Source organism: Corvus hawaiiensis, chromosome 3 (assembly GCF_020740725.1).
Source record: "Corvus hawaiiensis isolate bCorHaw1 chromosome 3, bCorHaw1.pri.cur, whole genome shotgun sequence".
NCBI classification, from domain to species: Eukaryota; Metazoa; Chordata; class Aves; order Passeriformes; family Corvidae; genus Corvus; species Corvus hawaiiensis.
Window position 1 is genome coordinate 28,177,478 of NC_063215.1, and position 25,182 is coordinate 28,202,659.

The 25,182-nt window shown below is 36.6% G+C and overlaps 1 protein-coding gene across 4 annotated transcripts in view; it reads right to left on the bottom strand.

Annotated features, from left to right (window-relative positions):
* EYS (eyes shut homolog) overlaps positions 1-25,182 on the bottom strand; it is an 860,563-nt gene that overhangs the window by 383,836 nt on the left and 451,545 nt on the right. The gene's annotated exons all lie outside the window — the stretch shown is intronic.

Below are 25,182 nucleotides of genomic sequence, written 5' to 3' on the forward strand. Positions count from 1 at the left end.
GAAGATCAGATCCTTTGATTCTGAGGATTTCATATTCTTACTGTATAAATTTCATGATTTTCTTCATTTTTTTAAACTTTAAACTAGTCATGATCTAGTCCTGTGGGCAAACCCATTGCATTCAGTGATGTGGTTTTGGAACACATCTTCTGGTTTAGTTTCATCAAAATTAATACTATTTGTGTACTTTTAGACTACTTAATTTTATGAATCAAAGCATAGTAAATCAGGCAATGAAAAGATACTTCAAAAGTGCACTCTACATAAACGAAAACATAATGTATGCCCTTCCTTATATTCCATAATATTTGATAAGCACCTAACCAGCACAATTAGTGAACCAGCTTAGAGAGAGATACAGTTTACTGTCCTTAGGGAAATGAGTCAATGACCCACACCCACTGCTTTAGACGTGAAAGACCCAGGCTTCTACCAGATCTGCCAGAGATCTGATAGGCTGTTTTGAAAGTTTTGGATACTCTAGGGCATTTGCAATGGCATTTATATGAATGCTTAGGCAACAGAACCCGGGCAAGTGAAACAGACACTTGAACTCCAGGTCTCCAGGGAGGGTTGATTTGCCTTTCTGGCTGCAGTGACTGCACTGTTTTTCATTGACTACAGTAGCAGCATAGACATCTGGCTGGCTGTATGTTTACACCTATACACAGGGACATGTGGAAATTTAAATGTATATGTTTTATTCTACAGGTAATCCCACCAACTGTCTCCATCACACACAAAAAGACACATCACCTGTAAGAGTGTCTTGACACTTTAAGTACCAAACCCAACATCGTTAATATGGCAAGCTAAGTTTTTTTCATACTAAATGGCTGGTCTTTGCTGAGAGGTAGAATGTTATTGCTAGGGTGATATGCCTGATTTCACAGAATGGTTTGGAATGAAAGGGACCTTAAAGATCATCTTGTCCTAACACTCCCATTGTGGGTGGGCAGGAAGGACCAGAACGGGCAGGAATACCACCCACTAGAACAGGTAATTCAGGGCACCATCCAATTTGGCCTTGAACTCTTCTAGAGATGAGACATCCACACATCTACAACTTCTCTGGGCAACCTGTTCCAGTGTCTCATCATCATCACAGTGAATAATTTCTTTCTAATATCTAATCTGAACCTACACCCTTTCGGTTTAGAAGGAATCACTACATGCTTGTCCTGTCACTACATGCCCTTGTAAAAAGTCCCTCTACAGCTTTCTTGTAGGTACTGGAAGAGTTCTTGTTATTACTGCCTAGTCTATCAAAGCACAAAAGACTTCTTCTCCAGAGAAATCTGCCTGACTGAGAAACAGCATATGAATGACAATAGCCTTTACAAAGTGAAGTTTGTGGCGATTTCATGCTTAAGTTAATGCAGAAGTGTTACCAAAGCATGGGGCTTCAAATAAGCTGTAGGGGAGGGTGGAGGGGAAGGCTGTGCTCAGCACCTTATGAGAAACACTTCAAATGGATAGGTGACATAATCGGTTCATAGCACCTGTGTTTAATCTCTAGGGGTCTGGGTTCAAACACAGAACATCAGTAATGGAATGTGATCCTGAACTAATCTGTAATTGAAATTAACTCACATTTGAAAATATTATAGAATCACTTATTATACTTCAGTAGAAGAAGGAATTTACTTAAAAGTGCTGCACCCATAAAATAATTTGGAAATAAGAGAGTTATGGAATACTGCTAAGAATCACATGAAGTCACATAATATTAATCATTGGGAATGTTGATGTAGACCATGTGTGGAAAAATGTGTATATGATATAAAACCTATTCCTCTGGATGGCCATTTCTAATGGTCTTATATAAGAACTTACAGCGGGAATAGTAAAAATAATACAATTTAAACAGAAGTAGAAAATGTCTTGCATTGGGAGAACATAGATAAACTGCCCCTTTTATCTCAGCATTGATTCTTTTATGAGGTTCTGTTAAAAAAGTAACAGAGATGGAAGTTTTCAGTGATTGAAATAGATTTTAAGAAGCATTAAGTAGTTTCCCAACATTCTTATTTTTGTAGTGAATATTAATATTTCCATTTCCCATGTTCAGAAACTTTTATTTGCCTTAATTCATGTGGTTTAATAAAACCAAAGGCGTGATCTGTTATTGTCTTTAGGGAGAAAAATTTTATTTTAATTTTTCAGTTAATTCACAAAACGAAAGTGACATCTTTTATAAAGCACTCTTATATAAGTTATTCTGAAGTTAGCATTAAAGTGGGGTGAAAATGAAAGGCTTCTCTGTTGACTATCCATCTATAGCATAATAATTCAAAGCATATTATTTCTTTTTTCTGCCTTTCAAAATTATAGAAGCCTGGTAGGATTCATATACACACACCAGAATTATATGTCTAGCTAGTTATCTGTTAATGAATACTATACTGCTTTCCTATTCAAGTCTACAAAAAAAGAAATAGGCTTGTTTTTTGAGTTTCTTTTCATTCTTCATGCAATTTTTGGATGGCCTTTTGTTGTTAGTGTTTTCTTTAATAGGAATATAAGTAATATCTGTAGTTCTGTTAAAAACACCATGTCCATTTTAAAACTCAGGTAATGTGTCATGGAGTTTTATTTTCTTGACTAAATGATTATTACATGTTTGTCTCAATATATACAAATGCAGGGAGAGGCAAAGTACTATTAATAAAGAAACCTCAACTATTCCCATTAATCTTCAGTACAACTGTTCAATTCTGGACATTAGTGGAATTATTCCAAGGCTACGCTACCTCAGGATTGGCAGAATTTCATCATAATACTATACGGCTGATTGGCATGGTAGTGGCAGAGATTTAAAGATACTGATTGTGTTATGTGGTTTGTTATTTTATGATCACACAATGTGGGATTAATTTTAATGCCTGATTTTCTATGATCCTGAAGTGCTCATTGGTTTCCTTGAAACAAGTATTGATGAATTTGCATGTACTGATAAATCTTCAATAACAATTTTGACCCTTAAATCTTGTCTTCCTACCAGATGTAACACATATCTTCATTATATATTAACATCTAATAACAGCCACATTTAAACTTACTTAGCTTGATAGACATATTTAACTACTCATTCAGCTATTTAAAAAGCTGTTCATCCATTCATATCAGTGGAGGAGTATTAAAAAAAAAGAACCAAAAAAAGAAAGAAAAATATTTGGGTCAGAATTGGCACCATATAAAAGGCGTCTACCTTCCTCCCTCATTTCTATATGTAAGGAATAAGCTATAGAGAATTTGTTTTTTGGCTGTGATTATTCATCCTGATCACAGTAAATTAAAAATCATTATAATATATTGATGGGTCTTAAATCTAGCAGGCTTTAAATCTGTGTCATCTAGTTGTGACTCAAGAGACAAAGGGTTATGTCTATTTTGTCCACTTAAATTTAGCCACCTAGAAAATGCCGAGTATTTTCTCCTGTATTGAATATACTTGTACCTTTAACATAATGTCTAATGCAAGGCCATTTAAGTATGATTATGGGACCATTGTTTCCAAAGCATCCACCCACAGCTAATCGAATTTTGATACATTGGCATCTTTTAGAGATTTCTGAACAGTGTAAAATTTTTTTCTGATCTTTGCATTTTGCCTGTTCAATCTTTGAACAAATATCACGTAGTTTCCTCCTAAGCCATCCTCAGAATGCAGTAAGAGAAGATTTGGTATAACCCTGTCTAAAGCATGTAAATCATAGAAGACAGACAAAGAAAATCCTAGGCTGAAAACATCCTCTGAAGATCATCTGGTCCAGCCTTCTGCTCAAAACAAGGTTGCATAAAAATTGATCCAACTTGCTTAGGGCACTCAAGTAGTATTTGGCAGAGCTACAACTCAGCCACTGTGTCCCTCACCTGCATGGATGCAGGAAGTCAGTCCTACAATCAAGACTTTGCATTTGCTTCTGTTGTAACCCATGAGGTTCCAAGAGCTCATTCCTCCAGTTTGTTGAGGTCTGGCAGCAAATGCTGCCCCTCAGCTTATCAGCTGCTCTCCCACTTTGGTTGTAACATGGTAAAATGTTCTGAGTGGGCATTCTTTCCCATTTTCCAGGTCCCTTCAATCTGCGTTAAATTTTATCAGTCCCAGTGTCAAACCATAAAGAAACTTCATTTACAACAGTTGCCAGCAACGAGTGAAACTACTGTACACTATTTTCTGAGACGATATCAAGACAGTTTTCCAGACCTCTCTTAATCTACTCATCCTTTTCTTGTCCCCTTATTTTGGCTACAAAGGTGCTGTGGAAAACTCTTTTGAACACTTTTTAAAGTCAGAGTGAATAACATCACCTGGTCCCTCACAAGGATGGAACTGGTGAGCGATGACAATCAGCTTAGTTAAAGATGGTTTGCCTGGGGAAAAGGCAACCTGGCTGTTCCCAGATAACCTGATTTCTTTCTATCGGAAATATCTTTCATGAAAACTTAGTGTACTTGGTCAGCTGGTAGGGGCTGATGAATGAATGCCTTTACATTTTTTTTTTTTTCCTCTCATACCTTCACTTATTAAACTGTGTTTGTTCTGACTTTTTGGATACAATGTTTTTGACTGGTTGGATAAAATTTTTTCAGGCTGGACTGTGCTAACTTACTGGAGGGGCAAGTGGAGCAAGTTGCAACTAACTGCAACATTACATGCGTGTGTATGTGTGCTGTTGAATGTAAACACGGCCCTGACACAGCCTCTCTCTCTGGTTCTCAGTGGTGCCTCTGTTCCACCTCAGTCCTTTCGCTTTTACACAGTTTGGCATGTCTGCAATGTTTTGCACAGGTCCTTATTACTGTTTTACAAACAGATGTTGGCAGGAGCCACAGATGAAATCAATCTGCATTCTTATCATGCTACACCATTCCATCAGTTTCAGGTATTGTTCTCCTGTCACTTTTTGGTCCACTGCTTTGTTGTACCAAAGCTAACAGTGTTCAGTTCTTGTACACCTTGCTCATCACCCATTATGGTCAATTACCCAGCTCCTAATCAAGGCAAGGTCGTGATGTCTCCTGACAGTTACTTTGTTTTGCTTAAATTCTTTCTACCTCAGTATTAATTCTAAGTTATTTGTTTATTTGACAACATTTTTTCCCCTAATTTTACATTAAACTGGGTTATTCTTTAGTGAATTCTGCTTCTTTTATTCATTATACTTTTTTTCTTGTTCCCAACAGGAAGATAACTCTTCCATGGAAGAATAGTCTCCCTGACAAACAGGAAATTTCTATGGTCTGATTTTTAATTATTCATCCTGCTATAACTGTGTTTCAGTGTGCAGATGTTTTAATTAATGCTGTAATCCTCTTGCTTAATGTCTTTTGGAATTTAAAGACCAAAATGTGAAAAAGGAACTGGGTTTGGAATTGACTTAATAGAACATTGAAGAATCTTTAATTTTTAAATAGAAAGTAGAATAGATGGATTTCAAGTGACGTACCTTGTGTCTAGGATTTGGCAACCAACTTGATATTTCATTGTCAGGGTTGTCGTGCCAGCTGCATGATGCTTAGCAAAAGACAATAGGATGTTATATTTAGTTGTCTTGCGTCTTCAAGCAGGCATTATTTTCCTAAAACTGAATGGGCTATTGAAGAAATGTGCCTAAACATTTAAATAATTTCCCAGAAGACTGACCCTTAAGTATAGATCTGTATTGTCCACGGAAAATCAATATAGATTTCAGGTTCTTAAATTAAAAAACCAACCAACCAACCTCTGGAAAAAAAATAGTACACATATTTTCTGTCATAATCAAGGAACAGTTCTCTAAGTGCATCTGAGTGCACAAGATTGTGAAAATAGCAGTGACCTAAAATTGCTGAATCATAACTTACATTTAATGTCTGGGTAAAATAATGGAAGCCTTAGTTTCTTTCATAATGTGACAGGGATGTCAAGGGACAGCAAGTAGGAAAAGAAGACTTGTCAATGTGGCCCTTATGTTCAACCGCTTTCCAGAGATCATGTTACACTGCACTATTGTTTTTGTCTTGCAGTGCGTGATCTGAGAAACTGTCTGACTGCAAACTGACATGTAAATCTTCACAGATGAACTTGCATTTGAACCACCAAATAATGCTCTAAAGACTGTTCTAAGGCTGCCTGGATCTATTTTTTGACACTCTACTTCTGCAAAGCAGGTCTATACTAAAGAATCATCCTGTGGGGTTTTCCTCAAACAAGTAGGTCACTAACTAGAGTAACAGGAGCTCTAATGTGCCACCTCTTTGATTTTGACATAACGTATACTTATAACCCAGTAAATCCCAGTTTTAAGTCTGTACTGATGACTAACCTACTCTCACAGAATTAAAAATCTTGGAAGCCCCAACATATCCATTACAGGCCAACACAAATTTTTTTTTCATATCCTTAAAGTGGAATTTTCACAATTTCCCTCCGAAGTCACAATTGCTATTTCTTGGTATAGTTTTAAGTGACTCTTTTGGTTTGTGTATTTTTGTGCACAGCCTCTGTATTTTCTATTTTCCTTTCTTCTTTTTTTTTTTTTTTAAGGATTGATGCCTTTAGAATCTTTTCTTGATAGAACATGTACCAAATGGGGGTTAAATTCCCTTTTTAGTAAGAGTATCAAGGGGCTAATCCAGTGTTACCAAATCAGCTGCTCTGAACCACCTCCAGGAAGCACATACTTCACATTGTTATGAACTGTATAAAGTAGTGTGAACAGCTCACCATCTCACTCTACTTAAACAGACATCATTTTTATATACCAGAAAACTTCTACATGGTAATTACATTTAGTTTTGTTGCATCATCATCAAAAAAGCCTTCATAGATAAGCTACAACAGACTGTTTCATCTTTGTAAGTCCCACAGTAAAGTATATAACAAAATCAGTGGAAATATTTAAAAGCTTCTTTCACATAACAGTTTGACTTCCCCAAAGACAGTAATTTAAAATGAAATTTATTGATTTTTCTCTATTTGGCTATAAATTGCACCTGCCTGTGCAATGTAAATATCATTCTTTGTACCCGACTCAACCAGTTCAGGATACATGAAATACAGCTAGGATAGACAGAATTAACAGAACCTAGAACTATTTCTCATCAACTCACTAATGTAATACACATTTTATCCATTAGTTTCAATTGTATTGGTCTTAAATAGAGTTTAAAAAACAGGTTTGGTTTTCTTCCTTGGCAGTCTATATAAGTAATAGAATATAGCAGTAATAAAACACTGTAGAAAATTCTGATAAGGAAGAGACAGATAGCAGAACTAATTTGCCAGGTAGCCCATAATCCATGACAGAGCCTTTTGAACAGAAAGACAAATAAAACAGTAAAGGAGTTAATATTATGGGAAAATAAATCTGTATTGCTCTACAAAATATATTTTCTAACACAATACATTGTGTCCTGTCAGACAGTTTTATCAGCTCTTGCCTCACCAAACACTCACAAGTAAGTGTTTCATTCTCTTCATAGAGTTGCTTTTTTTAATATGTAACACAAAACCAAGTTACTTTGTCTTTTCTGAACTATTTCAAGTTATCAGCTAAATAATTAATAAATTTGTGATAACTAGTCTCCTTTTTTTTCTTTTTAAAACTTCATCCTATCTCCAAATTCACCTATTCTCCAAATTTTCTATTCCCTTCTAAATAAAATATTCCAACAGGTCTCAATCTCTAGGTATGATGAATCAAGGACCTGCAAAAAAATTTGATGGTGGGCCAGATGAGCACAAAGACAACTCTCTACTAGCTCAGGATTTTAGAGTCTGAGTAGAAATTGAGCTTTTTCTCTATGTATTTTTGTAAAGTGCTTGCCAGAGCTTAGAAAAGACTTTTGTAGCATGAGATCAGTCAGATGTAAACTAAATTTTGCAGAAACAGCTGCAGGTAATGGAAATGCAGTTGAGGGTATATGTATCATTCCATATGTTCCTGGTATTTGACCAGGTAGACACCTCCACATGAGCTTTGTGAAAGGTTGCTCTCTTGGATGTTCTCCAGGATGCGCTGGCATCCATTGTCAGTTGGCTGAGAAGTTAAATTTCACAGCCCATTAGTATGCTACATCTGGAGGTTGTTATGTACATTCTACATAGTTGTATTTGCAGTCTACGGATGGGGCTAGAATAAAACAAAAGAGGAAAGGTCCTTGTTTTTCAGAATGAAAAAACTGAGAAGGACTAAAAACTCACTGCCATCTTTGTTTGGGACATAGGTACAGGTAAATATTTTAGCATCATAGAAACCAGGAAGAAATAGTGAGTTTTAATTAAAAAACCCCAAAACAAAAAGGTTAAATCCCCTCAATATAGGCAGTGACTTAAAATGGTGTAAAGAACTGGAATAATACAGAAAATTGAAAGAACTCTGCTTTTGATTCACTGTACTGCAGTCAGGTCATTGTGTAGGTGCAGGGTCTATTTGAATTCCCACGGAATTGTCTCCATGTCAGTGCTTGCACAGATTATTCCCACTGGCTTTAGTGTGTATACTATTTGAGACAAGTTTTTCTTATTGGCTCGTGGCAAGTGCCACTGAGCTCAAAAATTGAAAAGGAGCTCCAGTGTAAAGAACCAAATCCTTTCTAACTTATGGAATACATAGATGACAAGTCTAGCTCACTTTCTAAAGACACAGTTATTAACCTTTTAATAGAAAAGTATTGTTTGAACAAAACCAAACCCATCCTACTTTTATTCATACATACAAATTTTTCCAAAATATACCCTAATTTTCTTTTTAAAAACATAACTGTGAAAAATAAGCCAGAAAAGGTGCCCTTATGGCAAAAAATATTAATGTTATCCCAGGTTGCATTAAGAGGAATTTTGCCAGCATGTCAAGGGAGATGATCCTTACCCTCTGCTCAGCACTGCTGAGGCCACATCTGGAGTTCTGGCTGCTGTTCTGGGCTCCCCAGTTTAAGAGAGAAATGGACCTACTGGAGAGAATGCTGTAAAGGGCCACAAAGATGATGAAGGGACCAGAGCATCTCTCCTATGAGAAAAATATAAGACACCTGTGGCTGTACAGCCTGGACAAGAGAAGGCTCAGAAGAGAGTCTCATCAATGTCTATAAATACCTGAAGGGAGGGCGTGTAGAGGATAGAGCCCATCTCTTTTCAGCAGTGGCCAGTGACATCACCAGAGACAATGGGCACAAGGTGAACACAGGTGGTTCTGTCTGATCATTGGGAAACACTTTTTCACTGTGAGAGTGACTGACCACTGGCACAGTTTTCCCAGAGAAGTTGTGGAGTCTCCATCCATGGAGATATTCCAAACACATGTGGACATGGTTCTGGCAACCGGTGCTATGTTACACTGCTTGGAACAGGGCCATTGGACAAGATGGCCTCCAGAGGTCCCTTTCAAATTAAGCCATGCTGTCATTCTGTGAAACCACTATAGAGAAAAAGCTGTGTTCTGTATAGTAAAAATTACAATCCCAGTCTACACTAAATAATACAACTATTTTAGCTATTACAATTAAAAAAAAAAAAAAAATCCCCAAAACCCCACAAACAAACCCAAACAAAAAACCCCAACAAACCAAACAATTCAGTGCCACTAATGTCAATCAAGTTATAGGTAAAATACAGCTGCTACCATTTCAAATTTAACCCAGGGAGGTAAATGCACTGTAAGAAGATGAATTTTATGCTTTGAAGGCTCTATGTTCTGAAAGGCTATCATTCAGAATCTTAAACAGTGTGAATCTATGCAATCCCCATTTTAAGGCATTTTTTCTTAGATAATGTACGAGAAAAAGAGATTCAAACCAATAGAGCACTGATGTCATTCATGTTGGTCATGCAGATATGATAGGCTGAATACCAGTTTAAAGTCTGAAATTGAAACTGGATGAACACTGCAGAGTATACAGCTTCACTTGAAACTTGTGACAAAACAGTTGTTGAAATTAGTTTCTTTAATGAAAACAGATATATTCAATAGTAGATTCGAAGCAGGCAAATAAAGACTAAAAACCAGAAGGTATTTCAGTTGGTTCAGTGAACTTCTCTATAAACTAATCATAAAAAGAACAAAAATTGTAGGATTATCATTCAAATGCTTAGTCTTATCTTTACCAAGAAGCATGCAGTCATGCTACTGAGGGCAATAACCCAATGATCATGGGGTTTTTTCAGTAATTTAATGCATGAAAAAGAATTCATACAAGATGCTTACTTTATATGCACACTGGAAATTCTCAAGAAAATATTGTAAAGCTTCTTGAAAGAGCCACTCAAGAAGCTCAGGATTTTGTAAAAGACAGCATGTACTCAAAGTACCTTCCAGGTACAGCATTGACAGCATATTACAAACATGATCAGGTACAAAAATGATCATGGGATAGACTATCAGATGTCTCGTTCTTACACTTTTATGAAGCCAAAAGATTTAAACCAAAAATGGTCTATCTCTTTGTATTCTGCCCTCCATCCCTTGTAGAATATTTTCTTTCTTTGGTTTTGTCTTTCCATTTTTTTCCTTTTCTTTCAGTTGCAATATGAAGGAAAAGAGAGACTGTCTGTAGCAACTTTATTGACATTAAATAGTTTTGCATTGATATCCACATAGATTGGTAGCTGTCTGATTATTTTATGGAAAATATTAAAACAATTTTCATGAGGCTTAATGCAAGATCTGCTCTCCAAGTAGTAATCTGAGAGAATGACTTTTACAACTGCCACTAGATCTAAGTCTGGTCTTAATGCCATCAGAGAATAATTTAGGACAATATCTGAGCAAATAAGTTGAAAATAGCTACTCCATACCTAGGGAGAGACTCAACCACCGAGATGCTATGAAAAGACTGAAACACATATAAAAATAATTAAGCTTCAAAAATGAGGCATCTCCAAAAGATGTAGCAGTTATTAGCTATCCATTTCATAAAAGTAAAATATTAACATTAAAAATAAAATAAATCTGAGTTCTGTCTGTTGGAAAGGTAAAGAAGAAACAGCTAAGAACCATAGCAACTGAAAGGACAGGCTAGCAGTAAACCATTGATTTATTTCTGTATGTAAAATAATCCTGATAGTAAAGATTATCTTACCATAAACTTCTTACACTATACATAAATAAATTTATCTCTGAAGATTAGACTGTCAAATAGGAAACTTTTTATAGTCACATTTACAATGTAAGGCTTGTTGACTATGCCCTGCTAAGTGAATGGAAAAGTAAGCACTGACTTGTACAGAAGCAGGATTAAGCTGTAGTACTTGAGGCAATATGTACCATTTCTATGGGGATAATTCAAGTGAAAGATTATTATAGCAGGGGGAATACAAATTCTTCACTGAGCTTTGCTGTAGGCCTGTGTGGTTCATTTAAACGTAGCACAACTCCAGCTTTTGTAATATATGTTCCCCAAGTAAAGTAGGGCATCAGTTCAGAGTGAAGCTAAAATGTTTGTCATGTGAATTGTAAACAACAAGCAACAAGAAGAAAAATATAATGGAAGCAAAATCACACATCTCCACACTCCAGTCTGGCTACAAAAATTTAGTTTAAGCAGAAAAATCACTCACGTTAAACAATGGAGACTATCTAATAGAAACAGCACATATTAATACTGTCAGTGTGACAGATGGCTCTGCAGTACATAATAAAGTAAAAGACATTCTGACGAGAAAGAAGATGTATCTGATAATTTGCAAATCAGAATCCTGGCAGCACAGCAAGGGGAAGATAACTGAGTGCACTTTATGTTGGTGCATCTTTAATGCTTCACATTTCAAGACAATAAAATAATGGAGGTGAATACAAGTACTTGGAGAACTGAAAGGGGAAACAAAATATGTTTATCTGCTACTAATGATATACACTATAGCAGATTCTGGTTTGAAAAAATAATTCTATGTTTCTAAATAGCTCTATATTATCTATATGTGGGTATAGGTATGCATTGAAAATATTCTAATGAGTAACTTTATTCTAAAAAAATCTTTAAAGTTGTTACATTTAAAAAGTCAAAGGTTCCAACTTAGGAACAAGTAAATTTAAAACATGCTTAATTACAAGAATTTCTGTGTCTAACACTGTTGTTTTAACTTAAAACATACACAGAGATGCTCAGGATTTTTAATCAGTTTTCTCCAAAGGAAATCTCTTCCCCCAAAATATCAGATAGACTTAAATTATAAATTGTATGTTCAGATAGCTAGAAATGATTACAGTTAGTATATATTTTTACTGCATAGTATATAGCCAGTATATATCTTCCATCTTCAATGAAAAATTTCAGGGTTTATTTCTTCAAAATGTACATTCGCCAGGGAGATTTTTAAAGAAGAAAAAATGCTGTGCACAAAATATTTTGTCTGTGACATATTTCCTAAAGTTATAAATTTGTACTAATGTTTAGTAAGTTTAATGGAGTTCTACTTGACAGAATTCTTTCCAGACTAATCACTGAGACTCAAGAGAAACAGGCAACAATGATTAACATTCCCCTAGTATTTTTGCCAACATCTGTACTGTTTTGTCAGTAGACATATACAGGTATCTAGTTATGAACATCTGCTATGGACATGGATGATGAAAAATGGTCACATCAATGAATTTGTCTTTTGTAGTGAAAAAAAGAGGACAAAAGGGTTCAGAGAAGTTCAATAAAGTTTCTAAAATAATTTTTTTAAAAATTGTGTGTGTATATACATGTATTAAAAATAATAAATAACTGCTGGCAGTTGTACAACAATACAGAGGTAAAAAATACATAACCTCAGAAGAAGACAGAAACAGCTGCTACTGCGTTTCTGAATGCTGTGTACAGCTCTCAGAAAGATTTATGTTGACATCTGAGACTGCGAATTTCCATTAGAGTCGGACATGGGGACACAACTCTCATTTACTCTCCGTAAAAATGTATGAGTCCTGCTAAAGACATTTCATGTATCATAAGGATATGCAATAAAGGTGGTCTGAGAATTACTGCTCACTTGACCATTTTATGATTACAAACTAATGGCAATTATTGGGCTGTGAACTTGTAGTTACATTTAAGTAACTTATAAGCTGAACATTATGAAGTGCTGCTCTATCAAGCCTGACAAAAAGGTAGAGATGGTGTATCTCTACCATCTGAAAAATATTCAAGTCAAGACTTCAAGAAACATATATTTGAAGTTAGGTCTCTTAGTTTACATTTGGTCACTATATAAATGTACATGAAGCTAGTAAGTTAAGCCTCTAGGATCCAGGTCTCTATGCACATACAGACACCAGAGGTGACCCATGGATTTTTTGTTGACTAATACTTTTGTCACAAGTATCTTGAGAAACACAAAGAGAAATGGATAGCACTACAATGTGTAATGAAAAATTATAGAGAAATATATTGGGTTTGTATGGGCAGGTTTTGCTAGCCATGGGGTGGCTAGCCAGGGGTGACTTCTGTGAGAAGCTGCCAGAAGCTTTCTCCATGACTAGGAGACCCAATCCCAGGCAGCTCCAAGACTGCTGCTGGCCAAGGCTGGTCAATTAGAAATGATGGTAGTGCTTCTGTGATAACACATTTAATAAGAAAAAGAAGTTACTGCTCAGATGTAATTGCAGCCAGAGAAGAGCGGGGGGAAAACACGTGAGACGAACAGCTCTGCAGACACCAAGGTCTGGAGAGAAGGAGGGGGGAAGATGTGCTCCAGGTGTCAGAGCTGAGATTCCCCTGCAGCCCATGGTGCAGACCATGGTGAGGCAGCTGTGCCTCTGCAGCCCAAGGAGGAGCAGGGGATGCCGAGATCCAACTGCAGCCCATGGAGGAGACCCATGGTGGAGCACGTGGATGCCTGAGAGGAGGCTGTGACCCCATGGGAGACCCATGCTGGAGCAGGGTCTTGGCAGGGACCTGCAGACCTCTGGAGAGAGGAGCTCCTGCTGGAGTGGCCTGTCCTTGAAGGACTCCACCCCATGGAAGAGTGACCCACATAGCAGCAGTTTGTGGAGAACTGTTGCCCATAAGATGGACTCACATTGAGAACTCACATGGAGAACTGTGTCCCATGGGAAGGACCCCATGTTGGAGTAGAGGAAGGACTTCTCTCCCTGATCAGCAGCAGAAACAACTTGTGATGAGCTGACCATAATGCCCATACCCTGCCTCCTTGCACCACCAGGGAAGGTGGTAGAGCAGCGAAGGAGGAAGAGGTGGGGGGAAGGTGTTTTCAAGGTTTAATTTTACTTCTCCTTATCCTGCTCTGATTTTGTTGGTAGTAAATTCAATTAATATCTCTAATTTGAGCCTGGTTGGCCTGTGATGGTATTTGATGAGCAATCTCTCCCAGTCCTTATCTCAACCTGTGAATCCTTGGTTATATTTTCTCTCCCCTGTACATTTTTGGAGGGGAGTGATAGGTTTTGGTGGGTATCTGGCACTCAGCCAGGGCCAACCAGCTACAAGAAGGTACACACTAACTAGATTTAAGTGACTAAGTTTAGAAGATAGTCTAGTGAGACAAGTGACATAAAGATACAACAAAAAGACAATTTAAAGCAAGAGCCTGCCAATTCCATTTGACAGTATGTAGAAGCTTGGTGGAACTATATAATTTTAATTAATTTCTTCAAGTAATCTATTTTCTGACATCAGACTTTTCAGAGCTAGGAATTAATACTCTAAGTCAGAAATGCAGTAAGAATGGCTACATACGTCAGGTTTAAAACTTTGCTGGAGGTTGTATAGACAGCTGCTGTACTGGTTTTAGCTTTGTTAATTTATGTCCTCATAGCTATTATGGTACTATGTTTTGGATTATTGCTGAGCAGCTTGCATAGCCTCAGGGCCTTTTCTGCTCCTCCAACCACCCCACCAGAGCACAGGCTGACGATGCTCAAGTAGCTGGGAGAGGACACAGCCAGGACCACTGCCCTAAACTGACCAAACGAACATCCTGTACCGTATGGTGTCATGCTCAGCAATGACAGCTATGGAAAGAGGAAGGGAAGGACATTTGGAGTGATGGTGTTTGTCTTCCCATGTCACCATTACATATGATAGAGCCCTGCATTCCTGGATATGGCTGAATACCATGCCCATGGGAAATGGTGAATGAATTTCTTGGTTTGCTTTGTTTGTGTGTGCAGCTTTTTTTTCCCCATTAAACAGTCTTTATCTCAACCCGCAAGTTTTCTCAGTTCTACCCTTCTGTTTCTTTTGCCATTCCAACCCAGGGTAGTGAGCGCCACTGCGTGAGGCTCAGCTGCCTGCCAGGACTAACAGGCAGAAGTTACAACAAAGTATTCTTCTCCAGTAAATATAAATTAATTTTAAATGGACTGCTTTTTCATTTAAATTTACTATGGCACATAGAGATATTTAAAATTAATAGTAGTAAAGCTACCCTTGAAAATGTGTCCATCAGCCTTTAGTATTGCACCCAGTACATGATAGCAATTTATTTTTTGCTAATGAGTGAGATAAAGCCAGTCAGAATCAGTCAGATATAAATCTAACTGGTCAGCTCACTGATTTTTTCAATCATTAGATTTTGCACACCGTATGGTATTAGCTAGTTCCATGACTAGGAATCTGCCTGTTGCTGATTACTGTTTCTAAAGAAACAGCCTTTATCATTAGTATTTCTTCCCATTTTTGGACTAGAACTGTCATTTGATTATCTTTTTTTAATGGTATTTCAAATATAAAATTACCAGGATACATTGGATTTTTTTCAGGATTTACTAGAGCTGATGCCAGCATTCTGTATTGTCAAGAATACAGTGATCCAGAAATAATCTTACAATATATGAAATAATCTTTCAAGACACTGAGGCATGTCAGTCAGTGAGTAACAGCATTAGCACACAAAAAACTCACACAAGGAGGTGAACATTTTTGCCAAAGAAACAAATCAAACATGAAAAATAGGAATTAAACTGAGAAAAAGGAAACATTAGAACCATAAAAATGACACGTTTCTAAAGAACTGGCTGGTCTGTGTAGCAAAGCATTTTCTCTCCTAGATGGAAAAGTTAGTTTTGCATAGTCCTGTGTGACAAGTTTTAAGCTTAAATATCAAACACTCTAATATATGTATTTTAACTCTTTGCATCCTGGACTTCAATAAAGAAACCAAATTAGAGTCTATGTATAGATAAGTCCTAAAATATGGTATTTGATATCTTTGTCAACTATACCATACTTGTGCTAAAGGAAGAACATTAAGAAACTAGCTACATGGACAAAGCATGAGTAAGTAATATCCAGAACTGCAACTCATAGGACTTAAACTCTGAATGTGTAGGGAAGATGCTCCCAATATTAAACATAGAATTTTATATTTCCAGATTATTTAATCTCTACAGCAACTGATTTAAAATTTTGGTTGTAGTTCTAGCTATACATTTAAGCTAAGTTTTCTGTTGTCATCAACAAAATATCACAAGTAAGCACTTGCAAGTCAGTCCCCACTTTCCACCACATACACACACATGATTCTGGGGTAGATTTAATGATGATAGGGTGGAACATAGTTCAATTAAGGGTCAGGAAAGGTATTTAAATGAGCAATTAACAGTTCATGAACTGAAAAATTCTACAGATAATGAGCAATTCTGAGAGAAAGATACTCCAAAGTTATCTAATGAGATGACCTTACCAATAAAAGTGATGGTAATACATATAGGAGACTAAATATGATTTCAAATTAGAAATTTGAGAGAGAAAATAGAGAAAAGATAAGAAAAAAAATAGAAAGAAATCATCTTAAACAACTATGGTGGTACTCTACTTCCAAGGTATCCTTAAACAGAGGAAATAAAGCAAGCTTTTAACATTTGAAGATGTTTGTATCATTTATATAGTTTGTCAAAAAGCTTGGGCTTAGGATACATAACTGTGCTGAAAATCTAGAGCAAAGACAACAAAATAATTATTCACTTAACCTGTATTAGAGGAGAAAAGACTGTGAAAACCACTCATATATATATACAAATCTACTGAAGACCAAGCATCTAGAAGTTCTACAGTAATGCAGGAGAAAAACTATAAGGAGATATTTCTCCAGTATTTTTCTAGTGTTCAAATGCTCAAGTTAGCTGAAAAGATGGGTTGTCACTCAGTTGCAGGCCATGACATCTATGTGTGTTTCCACCTAGCAATTTGGTTTGACTGCAGGAAGATCACCTTACATTAACAGCAAGGGGATAGTAAGCATTAATTTCAAACAAGCAATTACGATAATTTCAAAGATTTATGAAGAAAAATATTATTTATTTTGTAATTAATAAAATGTGAATTTGGCAGAAGCACAACTACAAGCCAGATACTGACTGAACAGAGTTATTTTGTCTTCAAATATATAAAGATAATAAAAGCATCCGCTAGATTTATGAAACAGATGAAATAAATACAAAATATAAAGTAAAATTAAAATATATTGATTTTGTGCTTTATTTATCTTTGACAATGAATTTAATATTTTAAACTGCAATTTTACAATTTAAGCTCAGTCTTTCAAGGAATATCTGCTTTTAATAATTAGGACCAGGATTTCTTCACTTTTAATATTAGACATTAAGCTGTGCTTTCAAAAACTTTTACCTGATACAGGGAGGTAATCACCAAGGAAATGGAAAGGGAGGAAATTAATCATTTAGTCAATGAGAAAGAAAGAATTATTCAAAGACAGAACCCAAAATTAAATGCACCTGTCCCCTTCCCCATGATTCTTGTTTTTCAGAAATGCAAGCTAAAAGGATGAAAGCAAGCTGTAGTTTTCCTCATTGCTACTTGAATAATTTGTTCAGTGGTGCCCTGTAGTATCATATTTGCCTCAACACAGTATTTGTAAAATATAAAAACACTGGAAAAATACTCCAGGTACTTCAACAGCTTTTCTGGCCTTACAGCTTAGTCCAGGAACTATACCCAGTGTTTCAAATGTTCCTTTCTACCCATAAATGTTATCCTTAATAACTAATGACTTCTTTGGCTTTTATATTCCTGCAGAAGCAAATGATTTTTAGAAGAGCTTAAGTTGGAGAGGAACTGAGACTGAACTAGATGATCTTGTTTAGTCAGCAAAACATAAGAACTAGAGCTCTCTTATGACACTAAAAAATACCTCACTTTGGTTTAGCGTAATACTGTATCTTGTGGCAATTTATAATGAAGTGAAATATTTAATGTTTAATTTAAAAATATGTATTCACAAATAAAAATATGTCTTTACAAATGGAAATAATTTTTTCCTGTTTCTGTCTTCTACAGATATATTGTGTTTTCTAGTGTTTGTCTAATACTCCAAGGAGTTGAGAAGAAACTAGAGTACAAACCTGGTCATTGGAGGGGCCATAAATAGAACAGCTGACACCAAGTGCTTCTGTTGAAAACCACCCAGTGTAACTATGAAATGAATTGCCAGAAAACAAAGAAGAAAATCTCCCTCAGCAAGCAGTTAAAGGTAAGTAATGATAATATACCTACTTATTGCACCATTTTCAAACTGATCAGGAACATGCACAGCTAATGACACCATGATTCATTTTCTGCTCCCACAATGAACAATGAATGTTATTTATGAATAAAGTTTTCAGAAGTGCAGCAATCTTAATTCCACAGCTGCATCAAATGTATTTGTTTTTTGCTCTTATTATTTGAAATATGTTACATAACTGCTAATTTGCAGAGAAAATTAATGTTTTTATCAATCAGAGGTAAACCTTTGGTCAAGTATAGACCCATTTAAATAATTCATAAACAAGCTTAGCTCAGGATATGGGTTAGCATCAACACAGGAGGTAAGAACAGGCAGTTATTTACTGTGAGGGATCTATGCTTAGAACTTATGTGGTTCACTTTTCTTCTAAGAGATTTAATAAATATTTGAACAAAGAAGTGTGATGAGTATTTGACTTGAGAAATTCATAACCGAATGGTCCCCCAAAGAGTTCTTAATGAATAGATCAGCTTCTTAAGAATGAAACAGCAAAAAGATTCTATTGAGCATTTGGTGATGCTATTCTGTCTACTACTGTAACTGCTGGATACTGAGGCAGTACTTGGTTTTGTGGTTGCGAGTTTACCTGATCACCATGTAAATTGAAAGGGAGAACAGCTAAAGTGTTGCCGTGAGTCCTGAAAGCAACGCTGCATAGTGGTATCAAAAAGATGGGGATAACAGTGAGTATAATTTGAACTGCACAATCTTTAAAAGTGGAAATAACTTGTGACAAGATAAAATGCAGCTGGACAAAACTTCATATGGGCCCACATAGTGCAAATGATCTCACATGAGTTTTTAATAAAATTGACCATACACTTTGAAGAAAATGTGGAAATCAGCAGTGTTAAAATTTCAGCAATACTTCCATATTTGTATGTTTCTTTTGCTGTTTCCATTTTCTTGAAAAAATTGTTTCATAGCATTGCTAGTGATGATCCATGTCACAGAAAATGCCATAGCGGCAGTAACAAGTGCATATTCTAGTGGGAACATTCTTACTGTACTGATGGCTACTTCACACAGAAGGGAACTACTTAAATGTGAATGCATAAACATCAAAGACTAATAACACAGCAGGACTTGTTCTTTGCACCACCTTGTGTATTTAAAAACCGCTATTTCATTATGCTAATCATTTAATTCCATCTGTTGAATTCCTGCCAGCCACATGTCTAACATAATGACAGAATTTGTACTTCAGAGTGTCATTCACATGTCTACCATGCCTACGAATTTCTTCTAATGGATAATGCTATAGATGTATAAAAAAACTGTAATGCATGTCAAAATGGTAGGTGAACCATACCAATGGAGAAGGTATATCTTTTTAGGAGAAGTGACACAATATCTTAAAAAAAAGAAATAGGCCTGTGCCAGCTCTGCAGTTAGAGACAGGTGTCTCCTCCCCTCAGCAAGTAAAACTGCTCTGGCAACTCCCAAGCACTCCCAATGCAACATATGCTGCTGCTGCAGGTGTTCTTTGGCAGCACTGTGAGCTTAGCTCTTAAAAATGTTCTTGCTTAGTTATCATTTTATCAGATAGCCAACTTTCTTCCTGAGGAGAAAGACAAAATGGCTGAGACTGAACTTCAAATGTTTTGCTAGCATAGATGCAATAAATGTGGGGAAAAAAACCCTCACATTTCCAACCAACACAACTAGGGGGACAAAGAAATCTGTGTCATTCAAGAAGGCAGTAATTCTGGTAAAGAAGTTCCTTTTGCAAGCACATATCTCTCCACCAGAGGGCTTTATTGGTATGATTATCCTAAAACTTCTTGCAGTCTCTTCAGCCATAATAGACTGGGATTTTGTAAGACAAGAAAAAAGAGCAGAGTTTTGTTCTTACTTAGCTTTGAAGGCTCCTTCAAAATAAATGTATTATTAAGGTCAAGATAATCTCTAATAACATAATTTGTCAGTTTAAATGAAGATGTTGATTTCCATGATAACTTTATCACATATGTATATGAACATGTTCACAGAGCACACTCTTACAGATTATCTGTACAGAATGGTACAGATAGCTGATATTCTAAAAAGCACAATGTCAGCTGCTCAGTATCTAAAGTGAGGATTTAAAGAGATTATTTAAACATTAGTAAACTTTTTAATATTTTTTTTCTTTATAAAAAAAGGGAGAGGGATTTTTTTACATGGGTAGAGAGTGATACGGCAAACATTTAGTTTAGGTGGTAAGAAGAAATTCTTTACTCAGAGGGTAGTGAGATCTGAAACAGGTTCCGCAGAAAAGTTGTGGATGCCCCATTCCTGGAGGAGTTCAAGGCTAGATTGGATAGGGCCCTGAGTAACCTGGTCTAGTGGGTGGCATTGCTGCCCATGGGGCAGCTGGGGGAGTTGGAACAAGATGATCTATAAGGTTCATTTCAACACAAGTCTTTTTTTTTTTTTTATGGTTCTATGTTGTATTGCAAAGGGAGCTAAACTGAGAAAATTTCTTTATGAAGTTTATGTTTGCTTCTTGTAACCTTTTCTTAAAATTTCAAAATGAAAGTATGTTTTCTTGCAGAGGTCTCTAAGATTGGATAGAACTCCCTTCCTCTCCTCTCTGCATATCTGTACACTCGGGCTCTGTTAGAGGGAACAATTTGTCCACCAAAGTTCAATACTGGGTCCAATATAATTTAGTTTATTCATCAATGACTTGGATGAAGGAGCAGAGGCCTCCTCAGTAAGTTCACTGAGGACACAAAGCTGGGGGGAGTGGCTGATACCCCAGAGGGCTGTGCAGCCCTTCAGAAGGACCTTGACAAACTGGAGAGATGGGCAGAGAGCTGTCTGAAACGCAACAGAGCCAAATGCAGGGTCCTGCACCTGGGGAGTTCCACACAAAACTTTGTTACTGTGCAGGTGACTGAGCACTGGAATAGATTGCCCAGAGAGGTTGTGGAATCTCCCTCACCGGAGATATTCAAGAACCATCTGGGCACAATCCTGTGCCATGTGCTCTAGGATGACCCTGCTTGAGCAGGGAGGTTGGCCCAGATGACCTTCTGTGGCCCCTTCCAACTTGACCCATTCTGTAATTCATGCTCTGACTTCTATTCTAACCCCCACAGTGATAAGCGAGGAGGAAATAGGTAGGAAGGAGTGGAAGCTTTGACAGTATATCAGCTACTATTCCTGAGTCAGGGAGATTAAAGGATGCAGCCTACACTGCAAAGTATTTGTTCACTACAGGACTCAGGATGCTTCCCTGTGTGAGCAGAAAAAAAATGCATATGAATGGTATATAATTTATGTTGGCATTCTAGCACCATCCCAATATATTTTTCCTTATTTGTGCTAGCCTCTGAACTCAGACCATGGCTGTGAGATGTATTTCCTGTAGCATTTTCTTACTATTTTTACAATTTTGGATTAATTGCAAGCTTTTATTTGTCTGTATGTATCACATAAGTCTCAAAAGACTGATGCTGCTACATTTTAAACAGAGCACTATATTGTACGTCCCATAGTTCTATTAATTACTGTGCTTTCACTTTCAGTTTATGTTGTTTCTGAACAAGTGCAAGGTTCAGAGTGTGGCCTATGCTTAATAATTTCAAAGAGCTGCCTCTAGAAAATTCAGTGAATAAAGAATCTAAGTTAATGAAATGTATAAATAGTAAATGATAAGGTAATGCATGAGAAAACTGGTGAGTGCAGAATAGATCTAATCATGGAGATACTAAATGCTTTCAGAGAAGTACCCAATATTCAATAGTGCTTATCTTGGCTGAAATTCAGTCTTTGATACCTTTTACAATAGTATGATCGATCAGTGCTTGTAAGCCTTCAAGAAGTCTATTGAAGAGGCTTTGTCCTCTTGATTGGTGCTTTTTACCTTTGGCTATTCAGTATATTGTGCGAAGGATACAAAGTCAAACTAATAGGAACTTCTGAAAGAAACAGATAGATCCACTTTGCTTGGGGGAAACATCAATTCAAACTGGAAACAAAGATGAATGAAAATTGTAACAGAAATTTACAAACTTCAGTATTATTTAAAAAACGAAATATTAAATGTGTGTCATGTACATAGTGGTAGTGTTAAACGGTAATGGTAAATGTCAAATATTTAACATTTAACATCCTCTTTCATACCACCTATATCATAGAATCATAAAATCAGAGAATGGCCTGGGTTGGAAGGACCCTCAAAGATTTGCAATCCCCTGCAACAGGCAGGGACACCTTTCGTTAGACCAGATTGCTCAGAGCTCCATCCAACTTGGCCTTAAACATTGCTGAGGATGAATCATCCACAATATCTCCAGGCAACCTGTTTCAGTGCCTCATGACTCTCACAGTAAAGAATTTTTTACTAATATCTAATCTAAATCTACCCTATTTCAGTTTAAATCCACTCCTCCTTGTTCTGTCACATGCTCTTGTAAAAAGTCCCTCTCTAGCTTTCTTGTAGGCTCCCTTCAGGTGCTGGACGGCCACAATTAGGTCATGCCAAAGCCTTCTGTTTTCCAGGCCGAACAATCCCAGATCTCTCAGCCTTTGCTGATAGGAGAGGTGCTCCATCCTTCTGATCTACTTGGTAGGCTCCTCTGGACTCAGTCCAACAGGTTGATGTCCTTCCTGTGCTGGGGACCCCAGAGATGGATGCAGCACTGCAGGTGAGGTCTCACAAGAATGGAATAGAGGGGAAGAATCGCCATGCCACGCAATTTCAAAGTTATTATACATAAAATAAATAGTGACTGTAAATAGGGACATTGAAGAACCATTGACATCTGAACTACCTCCAGTTTATGCTGTTATATTTTAATGTAACATTTTCAATGCTCACATTTTCAAAAATAAAATTCAGGAGCTCTGAATTGAAGACTATATATATTTTCTGAACACCATGAAAATTTTTTGTGTATCAAGTGTTGTGCCCACATATTCATAGCAATGTCCAGAAGCCATTAGTCACCATTTGCTTCAGGAAATAAATTTATTTTTCCATGTAAAGGCACATTATTTTTTTTACTTCCAGTGATAAGGCTTAATATAATAATTTAAAACATATAACCTAAACTCTGTTTATGCAGTATTTAGTATTGGAAATGTGGATTATTAATTTATTTTTCCAGATAAACACTTATTTTGCAACAAAGTAGTATATATAAATATGCATATATATGTGTGTATAAATATATATATATATAGTCTTGCTGGTGCCAGTTTTTATTATGGGATTTTACTGTTGGAATCATGAGAAAAGGAGATGTCTGAAATAATATACCAAAAGCAAGTGCAGGATTCCTCCACTCCCTGCCAGCAATTGTTGGTCTCCTATTTGAAGGATAGATGCAGCTTGGAGAGGATTTTCTTTATTGTTTTGAAGCAGTTGGCTCTGAGTCTGAAGAAAACATCATGCTGAGCTACCAGGAGCTGCATTCATTCTCATTTGAAAGCAGGTCATGCATTCATCTGTTCTCTCAATTTCTGAATAACCTCAGCAATATGTGGCACACATGCTGCTTCAGCCCTCTGAAAGGACTCACATTGGTAGCATCCCTTAGCACACTTATTAGTGGTCTGGGCTGGTCTTCCTTTTACTTCAGATTCTAAGTTTCCACAATGAGGCAGTTGTGAAGTCTGCCTATGTCATTAACTGATTTTTTTTTTTTCATGTAGAAACACTCAGCGTTTCCTCAAAACAAAGTGAAAAATAGTATAATCACTGCAAATTCTGTTATTCAGAAGGCATCCACGGATTTGAAGCAAAACCAAATGAACTGTCAGCATAGTACTCAGAACAAAAGATTTAACAGTGTATTTTCATCTTAGCAGGAGTTCCATTACTGAGAACTCAATCTGGGAAGCTATTTAGATCCTTTCCCCAAAGGTGTCTGTTGTTCTGTATCAGTCAGTGACATACTCAAAATTAGTACCCAAAAAGCTCTCAAAATTAGGAAGCATTGATTTTTACTTTTAGGTCTTTTGTTTCTGTACTGTACATCAAGAAAAGAGGATTAGCAGCAGCAAATGGTAATTTAGCTACATATATCTAGTATATTGTACTGTATTCACACAGCTCTAAAGAATAAATTCAGGGAAGACAATGCAAATTGGAGGCCACTAAAACACCACACAGACTACTCCATTTTTCCCAGTTTGATTGTATAACAATTACAGCAGTGATAATCAGCTAAGGCAGTATGATGCTATTATTTGATCTCTTCTACTGATAGCTCACTGTAGGTGTGGCTGTGCTTGTGACTGAACTACAAGACAAAGATCATGTTACTGATTTTACCACTCTATCCAAATAAAGTGTCTATTCAAATATTTAGAGATTATCCAGCTGGATCTCATAGCACGGGAAATTAACCTTTTCTAGGATCTACAACCTCTGCAATGTTAAGCACACTAGCTGTTGGAGGCAATCTAGAAAAGACTCAGAAGATGGACAAGAAGGAGACAGCAAGACTAAACAACTGCTTCTGGAAGACATGCTTTGGAGCAGCCTCTTTCCAAACACATCTATTAAATATTTAATGAAATAAGTGTCAGACAACAAACAAAACAAGCAAACAAAATCAACAAAAATAAACAGCAAAAATAAAATCACAAACCAAAACAAAACCATCCAAAAACTGCCAAAACAAGCAGTGGCTTCCAGACTTCAGAATAACACAATGGATTCCTTTATGGCAATTTATAGGGAGTATTACCCATGAATCCAAAGAAAATAGTAACTGACAAAATTCACTTTTCCT